The 20651-nt window shown below is 48.1% G+C and overlaps 1 protein-coding gene across 1 annotated transcript in view; it reads right to left on the reverse strand.

The window, feature by feature from the left end:
• FA2H (fatty acid 2-hydroxylase) overlaps window positions 1-20651 on the reverse strand; it is a 53589-nt gene that overhangs the window by 22935 nt on the left and 10003 nt on the right. The gene's annotated exons all lie outside the window — the stretch shown is intronic.

A 20651-nucleotide genomic window follows, 5' to 3' on the forward strand; every position in this document is an offset into this window, starting at 1 on the left:
CACTGATGTGGGTGGTCTTATTCTCTGCACTTTTCTTCTCCCTGAAAAAGAAAATAATACCCATAAAAACAAGAGGCAAAAGGTCTGGGGGAGGATAGAAGCTGGCAGAGAGACTGGAGGGAAATGAGAGCAGTGAGTGGGAATGCCCTGGCCCAGGAGATCCCTGCCAGCCTTTCCCCAGGCCCCTGACAGGTGTCAGGTAAAGAGTCACAGGGTGGCACCCAGGGGACCTGGCAGGCTCACTGGGTCACGCCCAATGACTACATCACCTGCCTCTCTCCCTGGTAATTCTACAGAGCTCGTGAGCCACAGGCTGGGCAGCTAGGTCCACGTGCCCACAAGAAAGAAAGGCAGCAGAGCGTGAGGAAGCCGTCCCTCCAGGAACTCCCAGGTGTGGGTCAGCGGCCACAGGTGGGGCGGGACTGGCAGAGGAGAACCCAGATGGGCTCAAGGTCAAATGGAAGGAGCAAAGAGGCAAAGGCAGAAGGAAATGGAATGTACTGGGAAAATCACATGGCTCCAGCTGGCCCTGACATCATGTGGGGTGAGGCCGGAGAGGAGAGGGCAGGCCAGCACGTAGGTAAAATGCAGGCTTCCCTCCAGGAAGGGTGGGGAGAGCACTTACCGATGGGGGGGGGGGGGAGTGTCCTCTGAGTCCCTGTGACTAAAGGAAGCTGTGGTGGCCATGGAGAAGGGGCCCTTGGAACCTGGATACTGGCAAGAACCCAAGAAGAGTGTTTGAGCAGCCAGTTGGGGTTTCTGTTCCTATGATTCTTACATTTTTGCTTCCAAATGAATGAAGAGAACTTGATGGTGACAGTGACGCTGTCATTTTCTGGGAAAACCCATTTGTAACCCAAGTAAAAGCGGGCTTTCATGGTCCTGTCTTGGTCTGGGTATCTCAGTATTTTTAGTCTTTGTCACCAGGCTAATACCTGAATTCTTCTAAAAAGCATCTCTGATGATCTCCTGAAGATGGAGTGGATTTTATAGTATTTCATACAAGGAAACTCCCTAAGTATCAAATACAAATGTCATATAAGAATCTTGTCCCTTCTAATTCTGTTCTACCCTTAATATACCTCCGAGCGCCTCCAATCATGGACCTATTGGTTCTCCCTCCCTCCTGGATAGTTCTTTTCTCCTGGTCACCCCAAGTCCTTTCTTAAGTAGGGTGATCTAATTCTTCTCTGCACCTCCAACCCCTCTCATTCACTACAACTCCATCCAGCTCTCTCCACAAAAGGCTTGTCTTGGGGTCCACCCATCCCAAGCAGGGAAGGGGTTATCACTCGAATTAGCATTTGATGTTTTTGTCTGCGCTACACTTTTCAGACATCCCTGAGTGGCAGACACACATCTGTTTGGGGCACATGCATCTAAACAACCACTGGAAGCAGAAGAAATGGTCATCACTTTTCAGCACTGGGCACAGAGCACACATCTATCCAGCCTGTGCTTCTGGTCACGTAAGGCTGGGCTGTTTTCTGAGAGCTCGAGTCCTTAGGAAAGTCTCCCTTCTGCTCAGCTGGCTGCCTCAGTTTCCAGGGACCACTCCTGGCTCTTCCCCTCTAGGTCTTGTACAGGCTCTTTTTCGCCTGGCAGCTTATACATACATGAGGACCACTGCCATCTGCTTTTCCACAAGACCCCCTTAGGACATAACAGGGTCTCTAAGCATAATGATTGGTTCCTGCTCCTCTTCCAAGGTGGGTGTGATGGGACCAGGCCAGAACCCAGCAGGGCTCATGCCTCCCCGACATGGAACATCCTATTTCAGGCCACGGGAACTGAGCTCCCATTGGCACTTTGACCTCCATCTTATGCGGCTCATTCACTTAGCTTATAGCCACCTGAAGCTTTTTTCATGGACTGCTGCTGCTGGCGTGGTGTGGAGAGCTTGTGTGGCCCAGGAGGCGAGCTGGACCTGCAGACCCACTGTGATGAAGACTGGGGTGCCCGGAGTAGTGATGGACAGGAGGGCAGAAGGCGGTGGAAACCAGAGAAACCGTAAGAAATGGGATCATCGAGGGGGGTTTGCGGGGACGGAAGCCCTGGTTCCATATCCGCCTCCTCTTCAGGGGCTGGTGGTCTCAGTGAAGTATCACTATGGTCCCCTGCCTCTTCCCTTAATTCTTCCCTCCTACAAGGATCTGATCCACACCCACTGCTGTAACCCACTCATCCACAGACATACGTGTTTGAACATCTGCAACGTGCCAATCACACATCAGCTCAGAAGACTCTGCAACGTCTCTCTAACACTGGTCCTGCTCCTTGCTCCGGGAGTACGTTTCCAACGGCTGACATTACAGGTTGACCCTCTGACCACATTCCTAAGAGGGAACACACTAACTTCCTCTGTAGGTCGGCTTATCCTTGACTTCCTTGTATTTAATGTCTTTCCCCTGTATTTCCAAGCTCTTCTCCTGTCACGCCTTGAATTAACCTAAATTTTTCCCTCTCACTGGTAGGGACAACTTGCCATTTTCTTTTTTTTTTTTTCTTTGCGGTACGCGGGCCTCTCACTGCTGTGGCCTCTCCCGTTGCAGAGCACAGGCTCCGGACGCGCAGGCTCAGCGGCCATGGCTCACGGGCCCAGCTGCTCCGCGGCATGTGGGATCTTCCCGGAACGGGGCACGAACCCGTGTCCCCTGCATCGGCAGGTGGATTCTCAACCACTGCGCCACCAGGGAAGCCCGACTTGCCATTTTCTAAACATGCCTCACGTTTTTCTTCTCAAATGTCATCCTACCTAGCATGATGACAACGGTTAATATTCACGAAGGCCTACCATGTGCCCAGCCCTTTCATCTTCATAACAACCATATGAAGCAGGCATGATTATTATTCCCACTTGACGGATGAGAGGGCCAAGGCATGAAGGAGCCCCACAGCTAATGAGGGGCAGAGCCGCAGTTGGGCTCCAGAATATTCTCTTGACAACCATGTACTTCTTCCCTAACCATTCTAGCCAGAAATGAGCTCTTCATGTTCCAACTGTTAAAAAATCACACTTTCCATGTGTCCCACTGCCTCAGTTGGTTTTACAATTTCCTTCCTCTTATTGTGTTTGCATGTTTGGGCCATGATCTTGTTTGTCCCATGGTGGACAAACAATAGATTCTAACAGGCCAGGAAATTACTGTTTCTTCTCTTCAAGTTACCTAGGGTGGGCTCTTGAAAATATTACATCTCCACTCACACTTCTTGAGTGGATCATGTTTCAGTGTTTGCTCTTTGCCACACAGCCACGATCCCCTGACACTCCAGACCCCTGAGATGTGGCAGGAACCTCAGGGGATCCTGGCTGTGTTGCTCGGGGTGGAGCCCTGAAACTCTGCCAGGCTCACGCTCCTTGGAAATATATAAAGTATGGGGGGTGAGCACATTTGCTTGGAAGAGAGAGATCGCCCAGGACACTGAACACACCATCTTAGAATGCCATCCGGGCTGGGTGGGGTGGTGCCCAGACACAAGGGTCAAAGTCCAATAATCTGGGCCATATATTCTCAGTGCCCTTTGGCCAGGGACAGTCCACAGGATAGGCATGAACAGAACTGAAAGTACATTAGTCTGACATGAAATTACCAGCATCTTATTTTGCCAAATAAAAATATTAAAAAAGGGGCTTCCTTGGCGGCGCAGTGGTTGGGAATCTGCCCGCCAATGCAGTGGACACAGGTTTGAGCCCTGGTCTGGGGAGATCCCACGTGCCGCGGAGCAACTAAACCCGTGTGCCATAACTACCGAGCCTATGCTCTAGAGCCCGTGAGCCACAACTACTGAGCCCACGCGCCACAACTACTGAAGCCCGCGTGCCTGTGGCCCGTGCTCTGCAACTGCAATAAGAGAAGCCACCGCAATGAGAAGCCCACGCACCACGATGAAAGGTAGCCCCTGCTCACCTCAACTAGAGAAAGCCCGTGCGCAGCAACAAAGACCCAATGCAGCCAAAAAAGAAGAGTAAATAAAATAAATACATGAAAAAACATATTAAAAATATTTTAAAACTTAGCAGCAGCATTTCATAAATGAAAGAAATAGGTAGGAAACACATGCTTGCAGAATAAAAGGCAGTTCTTCCCAAGGAAGGGCATTTGGCAAATTTACAGGGGGATAAAAAAAAGAAAGGTTCCATTTAAAAATATTTATTAATGCAGAAGAAATTACAACCTAAAATTTTGTTTTGTGAGCATTAATTGTACGTCATTGTTTCCTTGGTTCATGGTGGTCAGTGTGGGTCTCTAGTCTCTGTGTAACAGGAAGTAGGTCAAATGCTCTCTTTGTTCCAGTTCCAAGGTTTTCTTAACAAATTACTAAAAATCCAGTTTCACAGAGAGATGTTGGCTGAAAATGAAAACAGAACTTTCAAGGGTTTTTTGTTGTTGTTGTCATTCAGCTGGAAATATTCCGGGTGGAAAGAGGGAAATGGAGGGAGGATCCCCGTGGCTCTCTGCCTCTTTCCTGAGAGCCAGGAGAAAGGGTAGCGGCTCCTGCCCAGCACCGGGCTCACCAGCTTGCTTCCCCAGCCCTGAGCAGTCAGGGACTCTCCCAAGACGCTGCCCTTGAGTCTTGCACCAGCACCTGTCTGAAGGCTGGCACAGGCCATGCGCTGCCATGGAGGGTGGGGAAAGGAGAGGAGGAAGGGACGGGAGAAGGCTGTTTCCTCCTGTCCTCCTGCCACCCCAGCTAATCACAACTTGAGGGTCCTGGAACCACCAGGCAGTCATGTCGTGGGTGATAGGCTTTTGGCCAATAGGTGGCAGACTGACAATAGAAGCAAGGTGCTTTCTGGGTGGCCTCATCGGGGGACCACAGCCCTCCATGGCAGGAGCCCAGGTTTATTAACCACAAGATTGTACACAGCTCCAATACGGGAGGAGATTTCAAGGAGAACCAGAGCAAGCAGCATGTGGGTGCTGCCAGGAGCAGAAATGCCCTCAGGTACAAGGAAGTGTCCTCTAGTGCGTCTTTTATTGACTCTTTTTCTAGGGTCTAGTTGTGAGTTTTCAAAAGGTCTCCCATTTGCACTCGGGGGCTGCTCCCATCCGAACCGGGGCAGGGGGCGGGTGCTCCAGGAACCGAGTCCTGCTGGGAGCTGCCACACCACACACACTGATCTGAGCCATGGTTTCCAGACTTCCCTGCCCTGTGTTTATTTTATGGTTGAGCTGGGCTCACCCTTGAATTCCATGGGCAAACACCATCTATGAATCAGAAGTGTGTAAAGGTCATTCCTAGGGACTAGGGTACAACTCAGACTCTAAAAGACTTTTTAAAAAAAGTTTCTTGGAAACTTCCACAATGCATTATTCAAAAGACTCTCCTGATCCTGGAAGCAAGCCTGAAAACCAAAAACCTTTAAAAACCAAAAAGCAGCGGCAAGTGAAGAATACATGGACTCTTTTCCAGGTTTTGGAAATTGTTCTGGGTCCTGCCTTCAGATTGCATTAGCTACAGACTTTGGGGAAGGGAAGTGAGTAATTCTGCAGTCAGACTCACAATGGCTTTCACAAGAAAAATCAGCCCAAGTGTTGATGGATGTGGCTTGACATGCGGCGTCCAACCCACCTGTGTCAGATGACAGCTTTCCTAGAGGGTCTACCCGAGGGTCACAAGATTGTCCCAGGGTAGCAAGAATGGAGCTGAAGACCCCCCCCCTTCTCTTGAGCCCCGCTGACCTTTCCATCCTGGGAAGGCAGGCAGGAGACCTGGCTAGAAGCACATTTATGGTCAGGCCCAAGGCTGTTTGGGAGAAGCTGGTGAGCCTGGCAAAGTATCGATCATTCAGGGGCTGAAAGCATCTTGCTTTCCTATGCGTTTCCCTGTGATTGCCTCCCAGGCCAGAATGCAAGCTCCATGAGGGTAGAGACCCTGCTGACTTGCTCACTGCTCTGTTCCTGGCAGCTGGCACGGGGTCAGCACCTGAATACGTGCTGAATGGTATATTTGAGTAGATGGTGGCCTGTTTAGGGTCTGGGGGCCCAGGCAGGCAGGATGCCTACTTGAGGGGAGAAGGTCAATGTGCCCTGCTAAGGAGACTAGGTAGGCAGGCACTGCCCACCCTGAGCTGGGAACCACTGGACATGCTGGGCAATATGGGGGAGGAGGTGTGGAGGGCATTTTGATCTCCTTAGACCCTCCCAGCCACAGTCCAAGGCTGCAGGGAAAGAAGCCAATGAAACAGCAGCACCAGCCCTATTTTCTCCCAGTACAGTGCCAGTTCCCGGCTGCTAATGAATCGTGATGTCCTCTCAGGTCAGCCCGAGCCACTGCTCTTGTCTCATGGAGACGGTCCTGCTGCCAGCACCGCCCCCCTTCCTGGGCTCCCTCGGCAGCCGCCTCCTCCCTCACACGGAGTTCAATGCCCTCGGACCCGAACTCACAGAGGACCCAGGAGTTGTCCCCTGCCCGCTTGCTGAGGTTCCAGCCAGTTCCCCCAACATGCCTGTCTCTCAGGGAGGCAGCCCTCGGGGGAAGAATCTGGGTCCGACCATCTATTCCAGACCCTGCAGATTCAGCTTTAATGAAGAGACAAAGTTCTAGACCAGCCTCCCTCATCAGCTTGCTTTGTGACCTGAGGATCTTCCTCTTGGAACAAGAAGTGCTTCTCTCCGGCAAAGGCACCCTGAGTTCTTGCTCTGTGCTCAGAAGGTGGGCAGGTGCCTTCAATGAATGAAGCAGGCAGAGTGTGGTTCATAGTACAGACTCATTTTGTTTGCGGACTAAACACGTGGAATATTCTTTTTTTAAAATTTTTTTTCTTGTGATGAGAATTTGTTTAATTTTAATTTTAATTTATTTATTTTTGGCTGTGTTGGGTCTTCGTTGCTGCGCATGGCCTTTCTCTAGTTGTGGCGAGAGGGGGCTACTCTTTGTTGTGGTGCGCGGGCTTCTCATTGCAGTGGCTTCTCTTGTTGTGGAGCACAGGCTCTAGGTGCACAGGCTTCAGGAGTTGTGGCTCGCAGGCTCAGTAGTTGTGGCTCACGGGCTTAGTTGCTCTGCGGCATGTGGGATCTTCCCGGACCAAGGATTGAACCCGTGTCCCCTGCATTGGCAGGTGGATTCTTAACCACTGCACCACCAGGGAAGTCTCCGTGAACTTTTTTTTTTCTTTTTTTGGCTAAATACATAGGAATCTTCTTTACTTCTATGAGGAAAGATGCTCACTCTCCTTTTTCTTAAACCACGAGGCACCAAGAAACAAAAGACAAGCAAAAACATGAGGAGCCCTTTTGCTAGAGACGGCAGTACAGAGAAAAAAAGAAACGCAACACGTGCAGTCATCTATGGTCACTGTCGTGGGGTCTTGGCATGGGGGAGGCTGTGGGGAATGGAGGGGACTGCAGCAAACTGGAGGGGGTCACACCCCGTTGAAAGCGGGCAGCCCCGACTGAGGTTCAGGTCAGGTGAGGATGGGGCCCAGTGTTGTCAGAACTTCCGACTTCTGAGAAAAACTGGAAAAGGAGATTTCTCTGTGAAATCTCCAGATTTCAAAATTTGACTCATGTTTAAAACAAACACACGATGTGGGCCAAACCAACCTGCCTGAATACAAACACAGCCCTTGGCCCGCCAGTTGGAAAAGCCTGGGTGAGCTGCAGCCCTCCTGCCCCCGGGACAGCCTCAGAGAAGGATGGGCGTGGACGGGCAAGAGCAAGCGTTTTGTCCTCCTGTTCCCACAACAGGGAATGCACGGGGAGCCCACGTGCACCCACCCAGCTGTACCAATGCCCTGAGTGGGCTGGGGACAGGCGGGCAGCACTGGGAGGACCAGAGCCCCAGCAAGGCTCAACGAAGGGCAACCCGGGGGCTTCCCTGGTGGCGCAGTGGTTGAGAGTCCGCCTGCCGATGCAGCGGACACGGGTTCGTGCCCCGGTTGGGGAGGATCCCACATGCCGGGCGGGGAGCGGCTGGGCCCGTGAGCCACGGTCGCTGAGCCTGCGCGTCCAGAGCCTGTGCTCCACAACGGAAGAGGCCACAACAGTGAGAGGCCCGCGTACCGCAAAAAAAAAAAAAAAAAAGGCAGCCCGGGCCTCTTTCTCCCTCCAGGCTAGCCGAGAGGAGGCAGGGTGTCAGGGAGCAGAAGTGGGTGGTGGATGTGGATTTTTACAGGCGCTCTTCCCCCTCATGGTGTCTGGAAAGGAGACAAATCCGTGAGGGTGAGGGAATCGCAGCAGAGACGCAGCTGTGCACCAAGGATGTTCCCCCCTCCAGGGAGGGTTGACTTGATCCTCCGCATGCCCACCCCACCTCTAAATTCCTATGTTGATGTCCTAACCCCAAGTCCATCAGAACGTGACCTTATTTGGAACTAGCGTCACTGCAGGTGTGATTTGTTAAAGTGAAGTGATTAGGGTGGGCCCTAATCCAATGTGGCTGGTGCCCCTATAAAGAGGTGAAATTTGGAAACAGACACACACACTGAGAACACCAAGTGAAGAGGGAGGCAGAGATCAGGGTGAAGCATCTGCAAGTGCCAAACCGCCAAAGATTGCCAACAAAGTACCAGGAGCTAGGGAGAGGCCTGGGACAGAGTTTCTCCCACAGCCCTCGCTAGGAACCAAGCCTGCCACACCTTGGTCTCAGATTGCTAGCCTTCAGAACTGTGACACATAAATTTCTGTTGCCTAAGCCACCCAGGCTGTGGGACTTGGTTAGAATCCAAGCTGAACCAGTTTCCCCTGGGTTTGCCTCAGGGCCACAGAAGGAGAAGGAATCCAACCAGGAATGAGAACAAATGATAGAGGCATCCAAGGAGATGTGGAGACAAGATCTGAGGAGGCGGCAGAAACCAGGGACTTGCAATCAGCACAGTCTTCCTGCCAGGCCCTCGGTGGCAGCCCACACAGACGGCGCTGGGAGGGGTAGGCATTCGAGTACAGCAAGTCCCCTACATACGAACCTTCAAGTTCTGAACTTTCAAAGATGTGAACGTGTGTTCCGTCAACGTCAGGCATGAGTGAAACTGCAGCCTGCCCTCCATCTCCTGTTGCTGACGATCCTTCAGCTCTACCATCTCCCACCTCCTCTCCCTCCTCCAGTCAGTAACTCTTCTTGCCTGTTCCCTCGATGCCAGCCCCTGTATGCCAGCTGTTGTGCTGCACTACTGTACTTTTCAAGGTACTGCACTGTAAGATTTAAAATGTTGTCTTTATTTTTTGTGTTTGTTTTTTATGTATTATCTGTGTGTAAAGTATTATAAACCTATTACATGGGCTTCCTGGTGGCGCAGTGGTTGAGAGTTCGCCTGCCGATGCAGGAGACACGGGTTCGTGCCCCGGTCTGGGAAGATCCCACATGCCGCGGAGCGGTTGGGCCCGTGAGCCATGGCTGCTGGGCCTGCGCGTCTGGAGCCTGTGCTCTGCAGCGGGAGAGGCCACAACAGTGAGAGGCCCGCGTACCCCCCCCCCACACACACACACAAAAGAAACCTATTACAGTAAATACTATATAGCCGATTGTGTTAGTTGGGTACCTACTTAACTTTGTTGGACTCATGAACAAATTGGACTTACGAACGTGCACTTGGAACAGAACTCGTTCGTAGGTAGGGGACTTATTATACCTCCCTCCCCAGCCCACCGTTCCCTGTCTAGCAGCCAGGGGTGGCCTTGCTCCCCTTCTTCAGGGCCTGGGAAGTCACTCCCCAGCAGCTGGAAGCACTGTGTTGGGGAGGCAGGCTGAACTGGGGTGGGGGGAGGTCTGGTGCACCGCGACCCCCTTTAGCACAAACCTTGGCCTACTTGGCGATCCCCACCCCCCACCCAGCCACATGGCTTCGGGGACAGCTACGCCACCTCCACGGTGAGTGCCATTACCACCTGCATGTGTGGCCAACATCTCATCGGGATCAACACAATTCTCCCTGAGGACGTGTTCCCTGGATGAGGGAAACGGAGGCACAGAGGGACCAAGTCACTGATTCAAGGACTCGCAAACGGTTGCTGGGAGAGCCAGCCAGGAATCCACTTCCAGGGCTGTCCCTGCCACGGTCCTTCCCACATCCCCTTCTATCCCCTCCGGGAGGACTCACCGGGATGCTCCAAGCCCCTGCCCTGAGCCCCCAAGCCCCTGTCTAGTGCCCCAGACCATCCCCAGAGAGGGTGTGCTTGGATGGTGCATGAGGGGGAGAGAAAAGAGAACAACAAAAAGCCTGCCTTCTGCACGGCAAACAAACAAGCCGACGGCAGAGGCGGTGAAAGGAGGCTGTGTGCAGCGGGGCGGGGGCTGCAGGAGGCGGGGGAGCCGGCATAAAGGAATGTTGTTTGGGAAAGTGGGGCTGGGCACCAAGGGACAGACAGATGGCCTTTTATCCCATGGCCTGGGTTCGGCCTGAAAACCCTTCTTCTGAAATGAGACGGTGCCCCAGGCCCTGTGTCCAGCTGCCCCCCTCCCACGGAGGCCCAGAGGCCCACGTGTCTCAGGATACCTGGGTCGCACGTGGCCCAGGCAGGCCCCGGAAGGAGAAGGACCGTAACTGCACCAAGAGGCTTCGTTGGGGAGAAGCCAGTGTTAACAAGCCCACCCCAGGGCCCCCCAGGGAGCAGCCTCCCTGATGCTGGTTGTTTTCTGCAGCCAGAAACATGGGGTGAAAATGAAGGTGGCAGGACCTGCTTGCTTCTGTCTCCAATAAGCTGCTGTATGATGAGGTCCAAATCAGAAGCCAGGCCCAGCCAGGTCCTGTGGCCTATCCAAGCCTTAAAACATTTAAAATAAACCCCTGACGTGCACAAAACCCAAACCAAAACAAAATCCATGCCTGGCAAATGACAAGCCACAGAACTCCCAAAGCACACCCACGTCCCACTCACCCAGTCACTGCAAGGCAGCTAGCTCTGCCAGACACTCTCCCTGTATTCATGGTAGGAAGATGAAAGGAAAAGAGAAAATGAGTAGGAATAGGAAACTTGTACCTGAGGTGTGCCCCACACCTCTCTCTCAGAAGACGTGGAGATGTGGACAAGACATTCCCAGCCTCCTGACTCCTTGACGTCAGTTTGCTGTGGACCCAGCATTGCTCTTACTCATGAAATGAGCCCCCTTGGATGACATCACCAGCAACCTTGTCACCAGAAGCAGGAGCCAGCATAGGTGGACATTCCAAGACATCAGAAAAGGGGGCCAGTGGATTGAAAATAGTAAATTACCACTCAAAACTCACCATAGCACCCCACAAGTTTTCAGGCTACCAACTTGATTCTCTACCAAATCCTGCCATGGACCATCTGTATCCAGGCAGATCCCTTCTGCTCTAGCCTCTAAAATTAGATGAGGGCACCATTTCTAGGAAGTCACCAAGAGTCAAGTGGACACAGTTTTTTCCCAATGAAAGCCAATCACAGGGATTTGGAACAGCCCGAGGGGAAAACTCCATCTGGGAGCCTGGGCTGGGGAGGTTGACCTGGGCATGGTCATGGGGGGACCAGGGGAGCTCTCTGAGGCTCACCTCCTTGGTCCTGCCTTACAAAACCCTGCCTCGCCTGCAGCGGTAGGATGGGTGGGACCAGAGCTTCAACTCTGATGAGCAGCATCAGCAACTGCAGGAAATGAGCTCCTCAAGGTTTAGCCTTTTGCAGATTCCACGGGACATTTCTAGACTGTGCTCTCTCAAGTCTTAGACCTCAAGGCTCCTCAGGTGGGCTTACGGAATATGCTATCCACAGGGAAGACACACTTAAGCCATCTAAAATATATTATCTCCTCACTGACCCAACTTCTATAAAAAAAACCAATTTCAGATGTAACACTCCGTCTGTAAGGATTAATCTCAAAATACTATTTTGCTGTTTTATTAAAGGAAAAACAAGACCATTGATTTACAAATAACCTCATATATCACGATTCCAGAGACAAGATTCCTAAATGTGCCTTTTGTAAGCTAATAATTTAAGAAAGAAAAATACTGTTGTTCCCTTTGTTTACAAAATGGCAAATGATTATATTGCCAGAAACAATAAAAGTCACTGAACTGTTTTGTAAACAAAACAATAAAGATAACAACAAAAAACAACCTGTCTTATACCCACTACTTCTTTTTACTTATTTGAGCAATTTCCCCCTCTCCCTGCTCAGGCATGGAATCTTCTCCCATTTGTAGCTGAGGATGTTGATGTTCAAGAGGCTGACTGGCTTACCTCCAGTGACACAGTTAGTTCAAGAACATAAGACTGCTGAACCCTAAACCTGTCTTCTTTTCCACCCTCATTTATCGTGACAACTTCCAAATCCACTGCACACTTCTCAAACTAGCCAAGTCTACACAGTGAGCCCTAGAACTGGTACGTCCTCATGAGTAATAGCCTACACGCCACGTTTTATGCTCATGTGTTTATACTCATCACTCTAATGAGGCTCAGCCCCAGGGGATGATGTCCTTGATCAGCCTCAAGGCAACTTGTCCTTCTGGGTGGCCAGTGCCTCTCTGACATGGCCACATGTCAGGGACATCACTGAATACACGATATGGTGTGATCATGTAGAGAGCGAGCAAGAAGGAGCCATTTGAGAAGGATGCAGGCACACCAGCTTTCTGGCCCCAAATCACCAGATTAGGATGCCACTATCCTAGAGAGAAATGCCTTGTGACTCTGGGCCACAGCTCAGACCAACGCTTTTTTGACCAAGAGAACTTTCTGCAGTGATGGAAATGTTCTAGAGCTGTCCTGTCCAATATAGTAGTCACTAGCCACATATGTCTACTGAGCACTTGAAATGTAGCTAGTGGGACTGAGGAACTGAATTTTTATTTATTTAATTTAAAATTAAATTGCCACATGTGCCTAGTGGCTACCATGTTGGACACCAGAGTTCTGGACTCATATATTCAACTACTATTTGAAATCTCTACCTGGGTGTTTCCTGGGCATCTCAAACCTAATAGGGTCCTACTGAACTTTAATTGCCCCATCCCAAACCATGGACCTCCATCCCAGTATTCATCATTCCACAAATCAAACCACCTAATTGCTCAGGTCAAAACCTTGATGTCACTTTCAACTCCTCTCTTCCCTCACTCCCAATGTTTAATCCCTCAGCAAGACATTTCCAATTTCTATCTACTTCTTTCTGTCCCAATGGCCTCCCAGTCTAGGCCACCTCTTTTTGTCATCTGGACAACAGTGATGGCCTCTTAGCTCTCTTCCTGTTTCCACTCTTTTTAAATTAATTAATTAATTAATTAATTAGTTAATTAATTAATTTTTGGCTGTGTTGGGTCTTTGTTGCTGCACGTGGGCTCTCCCTAGCTGCGGCGAGTGGAGGCTACTCTCCATTGTGGTGTGTGGGCCTCTCATCGCGGTGGCCTCTGTTGTTGCAGAGCACAGGCTCTAGGTGTGAGGGCCTCAGCAGTTGTGGCATGCAGCCTCAGTAGTTGTGGCACGCAGGCTTAGTAGTTGTGGCGCATGGGCTTAGTTGCTCCGTGGCATGTGAGATCTTCCTGGACCAGGGCTTGAACCCGTGTCCCCTGCCTTGGCAGGCAGATTCTTAACCACTGTGTCACCAGGGAAGCTCCCTGTTTCCACTCTTGACTCCCTTCAAGCTACCATCCACATGGCAGCCAGAATGACCTAATAAACTATAGACCAACTTTGTCAGTGTTCGCCTCAAGTCCTCCAGCCCCTGTTCTCAGAGTAAAATCTAAGCCCCCTACAATGACCCGTGAGCCCCGCTGAGGCAGGGTTCCTGCTTACTCCCCACTTCAGCCCACACCACACCCCCCGTCGCCCACAACACTGCAGCAACAGCAGAGCCGCCTTTTGGGTGCCTGATGTCACCAATCCTGCCAGACCCCAGGACCTCAGTGCTTGCTGTTCCTCTGCCCAGAATGCTTTTTCACCCAGTTCTTACGACAGCTCCTTTTCATCCATCACGTATCAGTTCCCCAGAGAAGCCTTCCCTGACCACCCCCATCAGAAGCTGCAGCTGTCACTCTGTCACAGACCCCTGATCTAAAATAGATTTTCTGTCTGTCTGTCTATCTAAAATATATTCTGTTACAGCTCTTGCCACCACCTGTAATTGTCCTATCTGTCTCCCTCTGTCTCCTGGTAGGTACCCCCCATGAGGGCAGCGACCAGGTGTCTTTTTATCCCCAGCGTCGAGCTTGGTCTGGGCATAATGAGACTATATCCACTATGTTTGCAGGTGAATAGAGGAAGGAACGGTGGGGAGAAAGGGGCAGCCCTGCAAGCCCCTGGGACCACTGGGGCGGTCGCCAGCCTCTGTTTCAGAGACCAGCTGTCCCTGACCAGGGCACGTGTCCCCAGTCCAACATCGTACTTGTCCAGGTGAAGACACAAGGAGGACAGCAGGTTGGTGCAGACCCCACATGCCCTAGCTGGGGGGAGGGGTAACTCTGAGAGACTGAATGTCACCACTCTCCAGCTCCTCCAGGGGCTAAGTGGCCTCACCCAAGAGAGTCTGAGCACATAGCAACTCAGATCCTAAAAGCATCCATCCCTCACCACCTAACAGGGATCTGCCTTTTCTTAGCAGAAGCTGGGGCTAAAGGGGCTCGTAATCATTTATCTCAGTTTAATCTACATGTTCTGTCTTACAGAGCTCACATGATGTCATTGAAGCCGCAGAAAATCCTGTAGTGATGCAAGGAATAAGGAAATCAAGGCCAAGAGAGGTTTAGTGACTCATGCGATGTCACATAGCTAGTAAGACCCAGAGCTAGACCCAGAGCTGCAGATCCCCGGCTCCTCCTTTCTCCTGGAGGGGAATAGGATGGGCTGCTAATTCAGCGCCCACCACACAACTGCTCTGCACTAAGCTCCACTCTGGGAGCCTAGGGACGCTGATTCTTCAGTAATTCCAAGAGATCTACCTACTGAGCCACTTTCAGTGACTCCAGCTTTTCCACCTCCATTTTCCCTCTGCCCTTAGCCTTCTAGGACAGTGGGTTGCAAACTTTATGTTGCTTCTAAGGCACACAGACAGCTTGTTAAAAGTACAGATTTCTGGGGTCTTGCCTTCAGAGATTGATTTTGTAGATTTGGGGAATGGCCCAAGAATATGAAATATATATATATACATACACACACACACACACACACATATATATATCTATATGTGTGTGTGTGTGTATATATATATATACATATATACATATATGTATACATATATATATCCTTATGGCAGTTAATTCTCTAATTTAGTTTTATGTCTATCTTTTCACCCCCAGTGAAACATTAAACTTTTCACACAAGTCTTAAAATATTAGAATCTCTGTTGCTACTAGAGCCACTTATCTGAAATATAACGCAGTTCTCCAGGGCCTATCACATTCACTTCCTTCTAGGTTATTTGAGCGGCAGATGTTGTTTAACGATATCTGTATTGGGAGGAATAGTATCTCCCTGCACCCCACCCCTGCCAAATTCATGTCCACCCAGAACCTTGCGAATGTGACTTTATTTGAACATAGTGTCTTTGCACTGATCATGTTACCATGAGGTCATACTGAGTTAGGGTGGGCTCTGAGTCCAATACGACTGGTGTCCTAGTAAGAAGAGGGGGAATTTGGAGACACAGATGCAGAGACACAGGGAAAAATGCTTTTGTGCAGATGGCTGCAGAGACTGGAGTGATGTATCCACAAGCCAAGGAACACCAAGCGTTGCCGGCCCTACAAGAAGCTAGGAAAGAGGCAAGGAATAGATTTTCCCTTAGAGCCTCCAGAAGGAACCAACTTTGCCAACTCCTTGATTTCAGACTTCTAGCATCTAGAATGGTAAGAATAAATTCCTTTTATTTTAAGTACCCACTTTGTGGTATTTTGTTACAGCTGCTCTAAGAAACTAATACAATGTCACTAGAAATGTGATGCCTTGTTACACGTAACCATTCATGTGCTGTTACCTTGTTTTATTTTCCCATTCATCCTTTAAGAACATATTTGGGAGTGATGTCCATGATGTAACTACCCAGTATTTTTCCAACTTTTTATTATGAAACAATTTAAACATGCAGCCAAGGTGAAAGAATCTCACTGTGAATACCTGTATCCCTACTACCTAGATCCTACCATTCACATTCTACTCTTTCTTTTTCAAAGCACTTTTGGTACATACCTTAATTTAAAAATATGTTATTGCTAAAAAATGCTAACCATCACCTGAGCCTTCAGTGAGTTATTACCTTTTTGCTGTAAGAGGGGTTGAAATATCGTAAGAATTACCAGAATGTGACACGGAGACACAAAGTGAGCAAATTCTGTTGGAAAAACGTCACCAATAGACTTGCTTGACACAGGGTTGCCACAAACCTTCAATTAACAACAACAAAAAATGCAGTATCTGCGAAGTGCAACAAAGTGAAGTGCAATAAAACAAGGTCTGCCCGTATGTACTGTGTGATTCCACTTCTGTAGTATTCTGTATATGTCTGAAAGAGGAAGAAGATCAGAGGGCAAAGAAGTGCCTCACACTATGTGGACAGTCCTAAGTAAAATGTTGATACTTGCACCTCCTTACCAGCTAGTCTCACTGCCCTCCCCCCAAGGCTCTTGGAAACCCAGTCACTACATCACAGTATGCTCCTATTACCCAAACACCACCACACTGGGACCTCCCTGCTTCCCAGAGCCTTTCTCCAAAGCCATCTCCTCACCACAAAATCCAAACCAGCATTCCCTCAGTGTGCTCCAATTCTGCCCAGTTCTAGCCGGAAAAAAACCTAATTTACGTGATTGACATTAAGATCTGAATGACCAGAGACAACCCTTTTAACCTGTCAGAGTTTTCATGCTTTTAATTGAGCTAAGATTGCTAATCTCTAGTTGATAGACCTTCAGACAATACTACTCAACGGTAAAATGATTAAAAAAAAAAAAAAAGCGATTTTTAAAAGCTGGTGTATACCAACATCTAACGCTTGCAATCATGAGGTCATATCTTTAGAAGCAATTACTAAATATGTGTTAAATTTATTTGCCTTCTTTAAAAAAATTGGGTATAAACTTCATATAGTAAAAAATTACCAAGCTTAAGTGTATTGTTTGATATGTTTTGACAATTATATGCCTCCTTGCAGCCAATGCCCACATCAAGATGTAGAACATTTCCACCGTCCCAGAAAGCCCCAGGAATCTATTTTTAGTAAGGCCTCATTTGATTTTGATGAAAGGAAGGTAGTGGGGGATAAGTATTCAGTTCCCTTGACCAGAGGGACAAGAAGTTTTAGATTTACAGGGCTTTACAAGAGAGGTGCCAGTTCCCCTGATAGGGCTCCTTCCCGTCTCTCCTAGCCTCCCCTGTTCATACACACATAGAACTTGACCTGTAGGCCCCTCCTCCAACTACAAGCTGTGGACACAAAGCAGGAAAGGTACACAGGACCCGCCCCCATGCTGAGTTCCAGCGGCAAGGCTGCCTCCAGACATTCCCTCCACACCCCTCCTCATCCTTGCATTCCCTGCTGAAATCACTACCATTCCACAACCACTGCACACTCACTGTGCAACCCCCCTTCCCATGGGCTTTCGGACTGCGGCTGCAGCCTGTCTGAGCTTCCCTGAGCCACTTCCTCCCTGCTCCAGCCACACGACATCAGGGTCAGGGCATGCTGGGCAGCCACAGCCCCTGAAAGTCAGACTTGACTGTATTTCCCCAAGGCTGGCAACATGGTCCAGAATTGATGCTCAGCTCTTGTCCTGCCCTTTGCTTTCTTTAGTGGAGCAGGTGGGAGCAGGATAGAATGGAACAGAAGGAGGAAAGGGGGAAAAAAAACCCGAATGGCTAAAACCTAATAAGAAAATGAGTGATTTCATTAGTATAGCATAGAGTCCAAGAATAGACCAAAATATATCTGTGAATGTTTGACGTGTGATATAGGTTTTTGTTTTTGTTTTAAATCAGTGAGAAAAGATAGCTTATTCCATAAATCTACTGGGATAACCAGTTGGTCACTTGGAAAAATATAAACCTAAAATAATCTCTATTTTGTTCTTTTTTTTTTTTTTTTTTTTTGCGGTATGCGGGCCTCTCACTGTTGTGGCCTCCCCCGTTGCGGAGCACAGGCTCCGGACGCGCAGGCTCAGCGGCCATGGCTCACGGGCCCAGCCGCTCCGCGGCATATGGGATCCTCCCAGACCGGGGCACGAACCCGTATCCCCTGCATCGGCAGGCGGACTCTCAACCACTTGCGCCACCAGGGAGGCCCTCTATTTTGTTCTTTACACCAAAAAAAAAAAATCCAGGTAGATAAAACATTTAAGCAAAAACAAACAAACAACAACAGAATCATTAAGGATAAAAACTATGAGAAGGATACAAAATATTTTTTGCTTGCTTTTATATATAAAATCATAAAGTAGAGGTGGTCTTTCTAAGAATGATAAGATGACAGCTTTTACTACATGGAAAACTGAAAGGTTTAAATGGAGAAAAGAAAAAAAATTAAACAAGCCAAAAGACAAATGAGAGCTGGAAGACAAGTAGTATTATGTATGACGGAAAATAGGCTAATATTCTTTATATATAAAGAGTGATATAAATCAATAAGAAAAAGATCAACTATCCAGTACAGATGGACAAAGGACCTGAACATGCAGTTTACCAAGAAGGTGCAAATAATTTAGAAATGTATAAAAAGACACTCACTCTCTCATAATTTATATAAATGAAAATTTGAACAGGGAGCAATTTTTTATACCCATTGGCAAAGATTAAAAATACTGGTAGTACACAGCATTGGTGAGGGTGTGAAGGAACAGGCATTCTTGTATGCTTTTGGAGGGGGTTTTAATTGGTACAACCTTTTTAGAGGGCAGTTTGGCAAAATCCATCAAAATACAAAATGGATATCATTTTGATCTAGAAATTTCACGTCTAGGACTCTATATTACAAATTTATTTGCATATGTGTGCAAAATGATTATGTAAGTATGCTTCTTGTAGCATTGATATAATAGGGAAAAACATCAATAGGGATGGCTATCAGAAAGAATGTTGACAACCTAGAAGAAATGGACAAACTTCTAGAAACATACAGCCCACCAAAATTGAATCAAGAGGAAACAGATAATTTGAAGAGACCAATCACTAGATGTGAAATAGAATCTGTAATAAAAAAAAACTCCCTACAAAAAAAGTCCAGGACCAGATAGCTTCACAGGAGAATTCTACCAAACAAACAAAGAAGAACTTATACTGATTCTTCTCAAACTCTTCCAAAAGATTGAAGAGGAGAGAACACTCCCAAAGACAGTCTCTTAAGCCACCATCACACTGATACCAAAACCAGAAAAGATATCACCAAAAAAGAAAATTACAGACCAATATCTTTGATAAATATAGATGCAAAAATTCTCAGCAAAATATTAGCAAACCGAATCCAACACATAAAAGAGATCGTACACCACGACCAAGTGGGATTCATCCCAAGTTCACAAGGATGGTTCAACATATGCAAATCAATCCATGTAATACACCACATAAACAAAAGAAAAGTCAAAAACCACCTGACCATCTCAATAGATGCAGAGAAAGCATTTGACAAAATTCAACATCCATTCATGTTTTAAAAACTCCCACCAAAGTGAGTATAGAGGGAACATAGCTCAACATAATAAAAGCCATTTATGACAAACCCACAGCCAATATAATACTCAAAAGTGAAAAGCTGAAAACCTTCCCACTAAAATCTGGAACAAGACAAGGATGCCCACTCTTACCACTTCTATTTAACATAGTATTGGAAGTCCCAACCACAGCAATCAGAGAAGAAAAATAAATAAAAGGTATCCAAATTGGAAGGGAAGAGGTAAAACTGTCATTATATGCAGATGACATGATACTACATGTAGAAAACCCTAAGCACTCCACACAAAAACTACTAGATCTAATAAATGAATTTAGCAAAGTAGCAGGAAACAAGATTAATATTCAGAAATCAGTTGCATTTTTCTACATTAACAATGAAATATCAGAAAGGGAATGTAAAAAAACAATAACTTTTAAAATCACCCCATCCCAAAAAAATACCTAGGAATAAACCTGACCAAGGAGGTGAAAGACTTATATGCTGAGAACTAAAACATTAATAAAGGAAATCAAGGGACTTCCCTGGTGGTGCAGTGGTTAAGAATCTGCCTGCCAGTGCTGGGGACATGGGTTCATTCCTGGTCCAGGAAGATCCCACATGCCACGGAGAAACTAAGCCCGTGCGCCACAATTACTGAGCCTGCGCTCTAGAGCCAGTGAGCCACAACTACTGAGCCCGTGCACCTAGAGCCCGTACTCCGCCACGAGAGAAGCCACTGCAATGAGAAGCCCGTGCACCTCAACGAAGAGTAGCCCCCACTTGACGCAACTAGAGAAAGCCTGAGCGCAGCAGTGAAGACCCAACTGGAACGTAAATAAATAAATAAAATAAAGGAAATCAAAGAGGACTCAAAGAAGTGGAAAGATATCCCATGCTCTTGGACTGGAAGAAAGAATGAAGAAAACTTTTATTGCTGATGTGGAAGTACAAAACATGTCACTAGGTGAAAAAAGCCGCAAGTTGCCAAGCAGCCTGTACCATACAACTCCTTTATGTGGGAAATAGAATAATATATGTGTTTCTCTGAGGCCACATAAGAAATTGTTGGTAGTGTTTACACAGGGACTAGGTTGGGAGGGGCACTCAATATTTTTTTT

The sequence above is a fragment of the Mesoplodon densirostris genome, chromosome 19 (assembly GCF_025265405.1).
Source record: "Mesoplodon densirostris isolate mMesDen1 chromosome 19, mMesDen1 primary haplotype, whole genome shotgun sequence".
Classification (NCBI taxonomy): Eukaryota; Metazoa; Chordata; class Mammalia; order Artiodactyla; family Ziphiidae; genus Mesoplodon; species Mesoplodon densirostris.